General features: G+C 37.9%; 1 protein-coding gene across 3 annotated transcripts in view; it reads right to left on the bottom strand.

Annotated features, from left to right (window-relative positions):
* LOC128865809 (sodium-dependent nutrient amino acid transporter 1-like) overlaps positions 1 to 13,011 on the bottom strand; it is a 33,224-nt gene extending 20,213 nt beyond the window's left edge. Inside the window, exons 1-2 of one of the 3 annotated variants that reach the window (XM_054106169.1) lie at positions 12,739 to 13,011; positions 12,311 to 12,504 (exon numbers count right to left, since the gene is read on the bottom strand). The gene's annotated coding sequence lies outside the window, so the exon portion shown is untranslated. The remainder of the gene's footprint in view (positions 1 to 12,310; positions 12,505 to 12,738) is intronic. The other 2 variants (XM_054106167.1, XM_054106168.1) reach the window with 2 other exon arrangements.
* Between the last annotated feature and the right edge of the window lie 1,086 nt (positions 13,012 to 14,097).

Genomic DNA, 14,097 nt, shown 5'->3' with positions numbered 1-14,097 from the left:
GTGGTATAAATCATATTTTGGAATTTTTACGTAACATTTGTCTGTCAAGTGTGTTTCAGATATTAACATTATGTCAATATTTTTATCTGCTAGCGGTGTTGGATGAGCCCATTGGCATTCCAAATTGCAAGCAGCAGCGGCCTATTCATTTTGGAACATTCGGAAGCATGGCTGTAAGCAGATTGAGTACAGTACCCATCTGTTCGACTAGAGTTCTGACCATTCTTTTCAGTTCTTCTATTTCATTATTAGTTTCTTTCTGAACAGTACCTTTTTCAGTAGTTGGTTGTGGTTTTTCTTGTGCTCCATTATTGATTTTCAGAGCTTCCGCGTAGGACAGCGTGTTTTTTGTTATTGCGGGTTGCGAGATTTCGGAGTTAGGCACAACATTTGGCAGCTCTTTTTTTCGCAGCGTTGGGTACGTTCTTCGTTGCAGGTCTTTGTAAATAGTGCAAACCTTGTAATTAGCGGGATGGTTACCATCACATAGCACGCATTTAACTTCCTTTGAAATACATTTGAAAAACATTTAAATATTGATTTATAGCTGTTCACAAACTCACATTGTTTGCTGAAACACCTGTATTTTTAAGTTCATTAAAATAGGAATTCTCTCTTTGGCTTTCATCTGATCGGTATATCAATCTCGAAGAGAACTACCCAGCCCGAACTGTTAGCTAAATGTATCCTATAAATGTACGACACAGTCTGAGAGCTAATCTCTGCTTTTCAACCCGATTGTAGAATATTCCATTTATTTTGATAAAAACATTTATATGTTTTTGGTGGAGTTTTCTTTTTTTCTAAGAAGAAATTGTTTTGTCAAACATTTGTGGAGAAACTAAGCGCATAACATAGTAAAACTACGTTTTCAGTTTTTTCTGATGATAGAATTTTTTTAAAATGACTTTTGAAATTTCCAGTCCTTATTTTCCATTCAGAAGATTAATTAAAAAATTCTATGCAATTTAGAATAATATTATGGGTACTATATAAAGAGACAATTTTTTCAAATTGAACAAAAAAAAATTTTGTTGATGCAGAAAAATCACAAGCACGGCAAAAAAAAGCATTTTGTGGATATCTGATCTAGAACTACTTATAATCTTTACATGCTAGACCATTTTAGTTGCCAGAATATTAAAAACGTACACCCAACTTTTCTTGTAATAGGAATCAAATATCGAATGTGGGAAGAAGTTTATCTCTGAAAGGTGCTGGAATTTGATACTACACATAAACGCCTATTATCGAAATCCAATATTAAGGAAAACCGTACAGCCCAAATACTACGCTCAATGCATAGTGGATTCTAAAAAAACAGTGATGTCACCAACTGAGTTGAGTGAAAGAAAAGTAATGTGTCCTCACATTTTATTTCGCTATAATAAGAAGCTTAACTAAACGCACAAGTATTTTTTAAAGCAATAATACTTTTTATATATGTTTACATTGAGAAGCGTCAAATATAATGTGTCTTGTGCAATATAATATGTATATGTATACATATAATTGGCGCTTACACCCTCCTCCTCCTATCTGTGGCACGCATCTTACAGTTTTGAGCCGCCACTGGACGGCATATTAGCAAAAAACTTTTTCTATCATTTTGGTGTTTCATGCACGGAGATTCGAACTTACGCACTTCCGAATGGCACTCATACATCTACCAATTCGGCTAATGAGGTTGTGCAATATACGTTTCATTTCAATAAATAAAATAACGATTGGCAATTAAATGAGAATTAAATAAAATGGAAATTATTACCGGTCGAGTTTTCAACACTATTCTACAAAACTTGAATTTATAACTCAGAGTGTAAAAGCAACTAAATGCAATATTAAAACGTTTTTTCGGAAAAAATTACGTTTTGATAATATTTTCAGCGAACTTGTCAGAAAATTCACTGAACTTTGAAATGAATCTGCCTGCCAATAAAATTAACGGGCGCACACAGGCTTGGGGCCTTCAAATTCAAATATTCTGATATAAGTTATTTTTAAACAAGATTGATTAAAATTAACAATATACTTATAATATAATAAATTTCAGACATTTTGCTTCCAATTTTTTTACATAATTTAGTTCCCGATTTGGATTTTTAAATGGTCTCGTAATTAAATATCTACGTATGCTGCCAATTTTTAATAGCAACTATAATTTTGAGGTTGTAAAAGATTTCGTATATTTCGGAACCAGCATTAATACCGATATCAATGTCAGCCTAGAAATCCAACGTAGAATCTCTCTTGCCAACAAGTGCTACTTTGGACTAAGTAGGCAAATGAGTAGTAAGTCCTCTCTCGACGAACAAAACTAGCACTCTACAAGGCTCTCATCATGTCCGTCCTAACCTATGGCGCAGAAGCGTGGCCAATGGCAACATGCGATGAAGCGACGCTTGGAGTGTTTGAGAGAAAGATTATGATTTTTGGACGATGCAATGAAGAGCTGTATGAGCTTTACGACGCCATAGACATAGTGCAGCAAATAAAGATCCAGCGGCTACGTTGGTTGGGTCACATCGTCCGAATAGATAGAAACGCTACGGCTCTGAAAGTATTCGATGCGGTACCAGCTGGTGGTAGCAGAGGAAGAGAAAGATCAGATGGAAAGACCAGATGGAGAAGGACTTGGTTTCACTTGGTGTGTCCAACTGGTGCCGGTTAGCATGATAAAGGAAAGACTGGCGCGCCAATTAAGAAGAGGAAGATCATTAGCAACTTTGTCAATGTACTATTTTTCCATATTTGCGTGCTTCATAAAATTTCTTCCGCAAATTTGCTAACACTGTATGCAGTGTTTTTCAACATAATTTACTACACACTTAGTGCACTCATAGATAACCTGACGATACGAATATTCCAGTCTGTTGTCATGTTATTAATTTGTTCCAGCTCACAAAAGTACTGTTTTTAATCTTAGCGGATCACTTTATTGGCCTTGTCATTAGCTTCTATTAGACTGATTTGCACATTCACAAATTTTACAACTAAGATAAAAGCATTCGAAAGCAAGCGCACTACGTATGTTGTCAAGTGAGTGCTAGTTTGCATGCTGTTGCGTGTCTAAGAGATGTTATTGAGAGGAAGTGATATCAAATTCAAAAATATTGTCTAAGAATTATTATTGTAACGTGACTGCAGATAAAAACTCCATTTGTAAGGCAACATTTATCTTTTATTAGTATTTTTTAAGGAGATAAAGCTTTTGTATCATAACTGTTTTTTCTTGGTTCGTTATTTTAGCAGGCTTTACCGATCTGTCACATGGCTTCAATGGAAAACTGCCCTTCTGACATGGCCATAAAGGAAAAAAATGTTTGTATCAGAGTCTTCGATAAGAACTTTGGCGTGCTAACATAATTTTGATTCCATCTGTTTTGTGCATTCATTGTGATGATATGGATAATAATTTTAGGTGCTATATGTATGTGTTCCATACAGTTACAGTCAATGCAATTATCACTTGCTTGTTTTGGGATCTGATGTATGGAATGGCTAGACGATGAGATACAAATTTGTTTAACTTAAACTTAAACAAAAAATAACCTCTCTAGCTAACGACATATCGTCGGATGAACTTACTACCTTGATCAAAAAGTTCACGGATTATATCCAGAAAATTCAAAATACAAGTTTATTTTTTAAGTTACAATACAAGTTTAAGTTTTTTTGGTCTTAGTTCATTCGGAGCTATCCACTCACTCGGGTATGGATTGCATGTCGTACTCAAAAACGGAAGTCGCGTCACAGATATGAAAAAATAACAAAGGAAAATATAACTTCCGGGAACTTTTTGATCAAAGTGGTATTATGGCCACTCCCTCGTCAAATGGCCACAATTGGTTTGAACCTCAATCTTACTGTGAAATTTACGCCAGAAAAAACTCTTCGAATTTTGTGAATTCACTATATGTTAATGCAAACAGGTGGTAAATAACGAAATTTTAATATTTATTCAAAATATGATGTTTTAAGATAAAGAAAGTCTAGAAAGTTGAAGCGCCAACACAATTTCCGAAGTACAAGATTTTCGGTGACCACACGAGCCATATTGAAGGAGCAAAGCAGCTGTAATTTTAAAAGTTTGACCGCACTGCATAAATGGTATTGCGATGGTTTTACTCTATAAGTCTATGCATACAAATGGCAGATCCTATAATGGGGCAACATTAACATCCTCTGTCTACTGAGTACTATCGACCATTTCGTGCTGTAGAAAAGGAACTTAATTAAAAGGAACTTGTGAGGATACATATTTAAAAAGCCGATCGTGCAAGGATAATTGTCAAAAATTAATCCAATTAAAATTATGTCTTTCAACACAAATATACATATGTATATAAAAGTAAAACAGTTTTTGAGAAATTTGTAAATTTTGTTTTTTCGATCTTTAAAAAAAAGTAGGTGTTCAAAGTGTCGAATACCTCCGCTCATAGAGAATAGAATTTTAGGTTTTAATATAAAAATGTTTGCAAATTCTTTCCCTTTTTTAACGAAATTAATAATAACCACCTCTTTTTGCATAGCAGGTCGATAGCCTGTATAGCGCGCCATAACCAAAAAGCACGAGATATTTTAAAATAAGTATCACTAATCGGCCCTAGGTTTTATGGTGTAAATGATAATATATATAAGTGCATATGCACATAATTGCCCGATTATACTCGTATTCAAGTTTAATATAATGATTTAGCTAGAAAAAAAAATATTAAATATCTTTAATTGCACATTATTTTTAAGTCAATTCCATTTAGACCTATAAAACCCATAAACGAGCAAGCATGTGGAACTGAAAAACCTTCTACATAAAAGTACTGTGGCCAGCTTGAATGATGTTAGACTAGTGAAGACTCTTATTCGAAAACACGTTTCTTTTCTTTCTTAATGTTTACGTCTTCCTTTTTTCGCTTACTTTAATTGGCCGTTGGCATCTTTGGAATTTGTAAATATTTTCTGTTTCATTAAGTTCGAAAGAGTGATTAACAACTTCAAGCAAACGAAAACCTACGAATCCAAAACAGGACGCCCATGAGAACTGACGAAGAAAGAAATGCGCAACATAACTATCCTTGTGACAGCAATCCCCGACTGACAGCAAGCCAGATCGCAAAGGAGATAGAAGAAAAGTTCCATAAGCAGATACAGTATAAAAAATCCTTAAAGGCCGAATTTCATTTTCATTAATAAATTACAAGATATATACATATGTATATAATTGGCGCATACACCCTTTGTGTTTGGCCGAGCTCCTCCTCCTATTTGTGGCGTGCGTCTTGATGTTGTTCCACAAATGGAGGGACCTACAGTTTCAAGCCGACTCCGAACGGCAGATATTTTTTATGAGGAGCTTTTTTATGGCAGAAATACACTCGGAGGTTTGCCATTGCCTGCCGAGGGGCGACCACTATTAGAAAAATGTTTTTCTTAATTTTGGAGTTTCACCGAGACTCGAACCTACGTTCTCTCTGTGAATTCCGAATGGTAGTCACGCACCAGCCCATTCGGCTACGGCGGCCGCCAATTGCAATGGAGCACTTAAATAAGCTCCCTGAATTTTGGAACAGAGTTATTTTCTCAGATGAAAGTAATTTCTGTATTTTGTAAATAAATTGTCGCAAGATTGTGTAGAGGAAACCCGGAACAGCACTCGATAGGCAAAACCTAGTATCTACGGTAAAGCACGGTGCCATGATGTCGGAGAACAGAATCGACCATGAACAAACATGGTTATCTTAATATTTTAAAAACAAATTTACGAGAGAGTGGAACAAAACTAGGTGAAAGATTTATTTTTCAACAGGACAATGACTCGAAGCACACGGCCGAGATTGTTAAGCTGTGGTTGCTCTATAATGCTCCAAAACAACTGCATACACCCCCACAATCACCAGATCTAAACCACATATATCACTTATAGAACGAACTCGAGAAGAAAATCCGGCAAAGTACTACAACCAGCAAAGAAATGCTAAAATATTTTATCAAAGAAGAATGGGAAATCCAGAAATAACTGCGAAGTTAGTTGGGTCAATGAAAAATCGCTTCGTAAAAAGGCGTGGCTATCCAACTAATTATTGAATTCATGAATATATTTAATTTTATTACTTTTCTTAAATGTTCTTGAAGTGAACGCAGACTTTTTCTGTTCAATTTGAATTATCTTAAACTCAAATGTTAAACTTTTGACACTGCAAAGAAATTCGAATTGGGGGAACGCAATCTTTTTATTCCATGTGTATTAAGGCGGATCGATTTAAAAATCGCTCATTGCTCTGTGAAAATCGTATTCTAGGGATCAAAATAAGAAACTTTGCCGAAGGAACCATACCTCTAAAACGAATTCTGATGCCCCCAATTTGGGTCGAACGAAAAATCCCACTTTAACCCATTTAGAGTGCTCCAAACGAGTCCAAATGTATGACCGACCCCCACAAACTTTGGACGGCCGATCCACCCATGCCAGTGGCACACCCCCTGGAACTCCCCTGGGGGGTTCCCATACAATCATTTCAAAATATCACCATTTTTGGCCTTTACATGAGAAAAGAAACTAAAAAGTTCGACCCAAATTGAAGGACATCAGAATTCGTTTTAGAGGTATGGTTCCTTCGGCAAAGTTTCTTATTTTGATCCCTAGAATATGATTTGCACAGAGCAATGGGCGATTTTTTTGCCTCCCCACAAGTCGACCCGGCCTAATGTGTATGTGTGTATGTACATAAATCATGTATGGTGAGTGGCACTTTTTAAAATTTTTTTTTTGTACGTGGAGAAAGCATCGAAAGCCTTTACCCCGTCAGTGTAGGACCTTAACCCGTACTAAACCTCCTACCGTCAATGTTCCGATCTCCTCCCGGTACTACCGTTTAAGTAAATCGTCGGGAGGCGGTTGATCACTAGGCTATACGGCTTCACATGCAGTTCGTCAAAAGTGTCATATACTGGTGAGTTGCATACCTACATATGTACATACATATGTAAAACGGGCAAAACATGCCTGCATACATATATACATATATATGTAGTATATATATTTAAATTACTTCTATGTTTTTGAAACATCGTGTCAAAGTAAATTCATCATTTAATTTTAATTATAGATACGCATGTATATAGAAACTATCTCTTAACAAGCACCGCAATAAAATTTCCGCGCCCTGAAGTCATTCCGCATGGCATTGCAAAACGGCCGCCTTGACCTCTTGCAACAAACCTGAAATAAAGTTACCGAAATGCGAATGGTATTCCAGTGAGAAACCGACAATTGTTGCACTCAAATCAAACTAACTGTTTTAATTTTTATTTTTTTATCGCTTTTGTTATTACAGCCTTCCTATAAAATCTATTCACACACATACCTATGTATGCATTATCATACAGTCTACCTATGCACATACATATATACGCACGTATGGCCCTACATTAACGTTCATACCTGTTCAACAACTTATTATGCGACAAGTTAAAAACCGAACAACGCAACTATTGCAGAAACAACAATGCAGATGTAAACATATAATCGATATGCAGCACAAAGTTAAGGAAATTGCGTATACGTCATAGTGAGCTGCCTGCTCAGCTGCTTCAAACTCGGCATTTGTAGTATTCCAAGCCAGTTTGGTATTACGCTTACTCCCTCATACACAAGCCGCAGTGCACTAGTGCGGCTTTAGATGCATGTAATAAATCTGTGTATGCACGTAATTATGTATATATGCAAATGCAGATATGTATATTTATATATTGTTTATTACTATTCAGTATGATTATTTTTTGTTTTGGTAAAATTACAAGATAGTTACTGGCTGTACTTTATAAAAGCCATTAAAAAATCGCAAATATTCATAAACATACAAAGCTTGTTATGACTACTTATATACACATATGTATGTAAATACCGCAAACAATAATGTGCGTACATATGTTTTTGTTGAATGAATACCTTGCACTCGTAATGCATAGCCATTGAAACATATGGCATACATATATACATATTAGTACTGTATATGTATGGATGTAAGCCTGTTGTTCACAACCAGGCAGTAGACCGGTCAACGAAGCATATTGTTTGTTGAATTATTAGGTCAAAATTAATAATTGCAATCACAAGCAGGTGTATGGGCTGTATGGGATTTAGCAATACAAAGCAACGGCCTTGACTGGGTTTAACATTGCAAACTCCAGGGCTCTATCCTTGTCACTTGCTTTATGCAAGTCGACACACAGCCCCCTGGATTTGATCCTGTCTTTTCCTTGGCCATCCTGGATAGCTGCTGAGCACCCGCCGGGCTGTGAACGGATGTGTGAGTCGAATGTCCCGCCAGAACATTAAATTTGGGTTGTGCGCTGGGTTTGGGACCCGCCGCGGAAAACAAAAAACAACCAGTGAAGACCGCAATAGCCTCGGATAATGAGCCCCTCAACGTTGACAACCATCGCAAACGAAAACCGGACTACGATTTACGGATATGCACCTGGAATGTCCGAACCCTAAATAGGGAAGGTGCCTCTATCAAGTTGACGGAAACCCTCGAAAAAATTAAGGCTGATATCACCGCCATCCAGGAGATAAGATGGACAGGACACAGCTGCTTTATCTTCTACAGCTGCCATGCGGAGCGGCGCGAATTAGGATGCAGATTTGTTGTAAGCGGGAGGCTTCGGTCCCACGTCTCTAGGTTCACACCTGTGAGCGATAGGCTAGCCACAATCCGTATCAAGGTACGGTTTTTTCAACATAAGCCTGATTTGCGCGCACGCCCCAACGGAGGAAAAGGACGATGCCATCAAAGGCAATTTCTATGCGAAACTCGAGCAAGTATATGACCGCTGCCCAGCCCAAGACGTGAAGATCGTACTCGGAGACTTCAACGCAAAAGTTGGGCGAGAATCTGTCTTCGATCCCACTGTCGGTGAGTTCAGCCTCCACGAGACCGTATTGAACAATGGTCTAAGGCTGATCGACTTTGCTGCGGCGCGAAACATGGTAGTTAGTAGCACCAGATTCCAACACGCCAACATCCATGAGGCCACCTGCCTGTCCCCTGATCAAAGAATGCGCAACCAAATTGATCATGTTGTGATCGACGGAAGATATGCTTCAGCCAAAATACGCATGCGGTTATGCAGTGCGAACAACGTGCGCTCCACTACGCAACGAAAGCTAGACGTTGCTAAGCTGCTATCACAACGGACTGCCGAAACTTATTCCGCTCACCTCTCCTCCTCGATTCTCTACCTGCAGACGCAGACGGACTTTGGGCACATATATCCCGCTCTATGAGAGCTGCCGCTGAAAAAACAATTGGGTTCCAACGCCCACCTAAACGAAACCAATGGTACGACGAAGAGTGTCGCGAAGCTACTGCAGCGAAGAACGCAGCTTACAAAAGAACTCTACAGTCAGCAGCAACGCGGTCCGTGCGAGATAACTATAGGGAAAAGAGATCGGAAGAGAGGCGCCTCTTCAGACGCAAGAAACGAGAACAGGAGAAGCGTGAGCGTGAGCTGCTAGAGGAGTACAGGGGCAGGAATGATGCTCGAAAATTCTATCAACAAGTCAGGTGTCTGACACAAAGTTTCAAGACCGGAGCATCAGCCTGAAGAGATAAAAACGGAAATCTGGTTATGGATACACAGTTCACACTGGGCATATGGAGGGAACACTTCTGCAATTTACTTGCTGGCGATGACGCATACAATTCCGCCCCAGTAGAAGATGACCCGATACCGCCAATCGACGATTGGACGTTCCTCCACCTAGTCATGACGAAATCAGAGTTGCCATTCAGCGGCTCAAGAATAACAAAGCGGCTGGCGCAGACGGCTTGCCCGCTGAATTGTTCAAGACTGGCGGCGAAGTGCTGATAGGGAACATGCATCAGCTCATCTGCAAAATATGGCTAGCAGAAAGCATACCCGACGATTGGAATTTCAGTCTTCTTTGTCCTGTACTGAAGAAGTGTGACCCGACGATCTGCACCAACTACCGGGGCATCAGTTTTCTAACCATCGCTTACAAGGTCCTGTCTAGTGCCCTATGTGGAAGACTTAAGTCGTTTACCAACACACTGATCGGGCCTTATCAGTGCAGCTTCAGACGTGGTAAGTCCACCATCGACCATATTTTGACATTACGCCAAATCCTGGAAAATACTCATCAAAAGCAAGTCGACTCCCATCATCTCTTTGTCGACTATAAAGCTGCGTTCGATAGCCCGATAAGGGATTGCCTGTACTCCACTATGTCTGAGTTCGGTATACCAGCGAAGCTCTTACGGCTTTGCAGAATGATGCTGAGCAACACAACCATCTCCGTCAAGGTAGGAAATAACCTCTCCGAGCCATACCTTCGAAGTTGTGCCAGAATTTATTTATTTTGGCACCGCCGACATTGACGTAGTTCAACGCATCGCCACCCAACGCCTGCGTTGGCTAGGGCATGTCATGCGTATGGATGAAGAAGCTCCAGCAAATAAGGTGTTCGAGGGCGAAGTCCAAGGGAGCCGACGCAGAGAAAGTCCATTGCTCCGGTGGAAAGACCAGGTGGAGGAAACCCTATGCTCGCTTGGTGTACAGAATTGGAGAAGGCGCGCGCGGAGCAGAGGCGCCTGGAGAGAGCTAGTGAGGTCGGCCGTAACTCGGCACCTTATGGCCACCTAAGTAAGTAAGTAAGTAAGTAATCAAAAGTAGGTGCATCAGGTACATTTTGGTATAAATGTAAATAGCGGGTGCTTTTTTTGGACACACAGAACTATCGTTGGGAAAGTCTGTTGAACAAAATGAGCAAATTTTGCATTCACTGGGATCACTTATCGAACTTAGACAAATCGTAAAAATTCACTAACAAAACTAATGGTGTTACCGCCAAGAAAATACATTTTCTAGTCTAAATATCAAGGCGAATCTATTAAAGGCGATAGCAGTAGTACAAACACAAACATTTCATGTATTTAGTTTTGGAATTTGGGGTGTCAGAATGTAAACAAACAAACGAAATAGCAAAAAGTAAATTATTTTGATCTTCAAACCATCAAATTTAAAGACCAAAAAAGAAACAAATTAGCTGCTCTACTGATATCTCCTCATAGGAGTTCGTCTTAGTGAAGAGGAATTCAGCGGTACTATCATTAGGGGTGGCTACAGACAAATTCTTCATTCTTGTTTCATATGCTAATATCAATCGTCTAAGTGCCAATTGATTCCAGCAAGGCGGAAGCGTTATAGAGAGCGTGAATGCCTTGAGGTCAAATCATCTCAAGATATGAGAAAATGGTTGGCATGTTTTTTGGTGCCTTTGAACTGCTTTCTGCGGTATTGTAAGATAATTCAAATAACGAATCTATGCTAGTAAATAAGCTATAATTGACTTACTCAGTCTTAAGATTCAATTCGGGCATAAAGGAGACAAATGAGATTATGCTGGAAAATTTGGCGCAAAATGCGACTTATCGGTCTTCGCACGGGGCAGTCTAGGTAGCCATATAGCCTAGTTTATTTGTAAGCGTTAAATTTTATGCAGTTTGGAAGGTAATAAAGACAAAATATTGGCGATTCCATTGAGTTCCTTTTGTTGTTACTTCTCTAAAAAATGTTCTATAGCTCCAAAAAAGCACGGATTAGATTTACTGATGTGTAAGCATATGTATATACTTAATCTTTCTGTTGCAAAGTTACTGAAGAAATCGTCAGAAATGGGTCGTCAACATTTAAATATGACAAAAGATATAAAATCAGCTTTTTACTGAATTTTAACGCAGCTCCAACAAAAAATTAGCCATTTAATCAGCCGTTCATAAAAAAGAAGAATAATTTGTTGAAATAGCCGGTGACAACTCGTGACTTTCCAAAAAATGCATTGCATATGTATAAGTACACACACATGTGCAATATGCAACGCATGTACACGCGTATATACGTTAATCCGAATGCACACTTCTTTGTTGAAATGCTTAAATGGTTCGAAAACTACCACTCAGCTAATATGGCTTGGGCCAATGGCAGAATACAAATTAACTAATATAAGTTAAGTTCATTTGTATGAGGATATGTGGTAGATAGTTTAATATTAAAAACCAATTTGCATTTTCCTGTTAAGGTAAATCTTATAAATACTCAATTGCCAATTACTAGCGCTTGTCCACAAACACTCGTCTCACATTTTTAATTACGACTTTAATGTAAATATGTATAAGTATACGTGAACCTAACACCTGAAACTATTCGCTGCGCTTATTGTGGTAAGTATGTGTACATATAATTCTAATAGTTAACCAATAGTAATAATTTTTAATCGTCAACTCACCTTCTCAGCGCTGATGCTATGCTTCGCTGGCTGGCAAATAACAATAATAACAACCTCAGCACTTCAATTAACAAATGACTTTGGATTCTTTTTCCGCCGGTGGTATTATTTATTGGCCTCTAGCAAGCGTGGCGCAAAGCCAAAGGAAAAGTTTAAAACACGGCAAGTACGGAACTGGTTGAAACCGATTCAAACTGAAAATCACAATTATATTTCTATACAATATATGCATACATAAGTATACATGTGGCATATAAGACAAGTGTATAAATGTGTATGTAAATGAACAAATGCAAAATAGTGTTTGGCTTAAGGCGCTTCTTTATATATTTGGGCATATAAATATCGTTTGTTTTTATTTAAAGTGTCCCCCTTTTGCCATATTTATGTCAATGAACCGACATTCACAACACAAATTTCGTATTTACCTGTTGCTTGTATTTATTTCTTTAAAACGTTATACACATTTTTGAATACGTTAAGCCTTAGTGTGAATTTTATGCATTTTTGCACATTATTTCAAATATTAAATAAATATTTCAGGAATATGTTCTCACAAAATAAAAAAACTCTTTTTTAACTTTATTGCAATTTTCGTATTTTCTCTTCTCGATCACTTATCACTGCTCCACTTCACCGTTAACACTTACTACTACTATTAGGCCCGGCTGCAAAACTCAACTGAGCATGGATTTTTCTCAACCAGCATTCTTATAGCCAACCAGGCTGCGGACTACTTGGTTTTCTATGTGGTAGAATCAACAAGACAAAAGTGGTAGATTTGAGTAGAATGTGGTAGATATTGAACAAAACATGTACATATGTATTTCCATACAAGTAGATAACAAAAGAAGATTTTCAAATATGCAGATGCTTTTAAAATTAAAAACAAATATAACTATTTACAGTAGGTAGAATTCTTCCTTGTTTAGCTAGCAAACGTTTATGAATCAGGCAAAAAGAATATGGACGCTAGAAGGAACTTGTATTTTCTAGGCTGCAGAAAGCTCCAGAGCATATTCGAGTATGTTTTTAACCGATTTTTCTTCAGTTTTTTTTAACTTCAATAATAAAGAAGCAGCTCAACTTAACTATATAAATAAGATTCAGTAGAAATATTCTCCTCTCAACTTTGTTTTGGCTGAAAAACAACAATCGCCAATTCTTATTTGATGTTGGTTAGTAAACAACAATGAACGGAAATGCTAAGGTGACAAAGCCAACAGAATACGGAGTTGAATTCAGCTACAATTGCCTGACAAAAGAAATACAGTTCGTTTATTTAAAAAATGTGGTGGATTTCCTGCATTATGGGCAGTGATGCCACTAAAAATTTGAAGTGCTAACCACGTCGAATTTTATTGGGAATACAATTTTTTAAGCCGACTCCGAACGGCAGATATATTTGATGAGGAGCTTTTTCATGGCAGAAATACACTCGGCGGTTTGCCATTGCTTGCCGAGGAAATAGACTATGAAATTAATTTGTGATATAACTTGCATATTGTGTGCAGAGGGTAATTTTTGTACAAAATCGTTGTGAACGATCAATTTTATTTCATTGATTCATTACGTCTTTATTTATATTTTACTTTTGTTTAATGCAAACTACGGCTACCGCCGTAGCCGAATAGGTTGCTGCATGATTACCATTCGGAATTCAGAGAGAACACAGGTTCGAATCTCGGTGAAAGACCAATATGAAGAAAAAGTTTTTCACAAATAGGAAGAGGAGCTTGGCCAAACACACAAAAAGGATGTTCGCGCCAATTATATTTATCTAAACT

The sequence above is a fragment of the Anastrepha ludens genome, chromosome 6 (genome assembly GCF_028408465.1).
Source record: "Anastrepha ludens isolate Willacy chromosome 6, idAnaLude1.1, whole genome shotgun sequence".
NCBI classification, from domain to species: domain Eukaryota; kingdom Metazoa; phylum Arthropoda; class Insecta; order Diptera; family Tephritidae; genus Anastrepha; species Anastrepha ludens.
The sequence above is the reverse complement of the archived record's forward strand: the minus strand, read 5'-3'. Positions and strand labels throughout refer to the sequence as shown.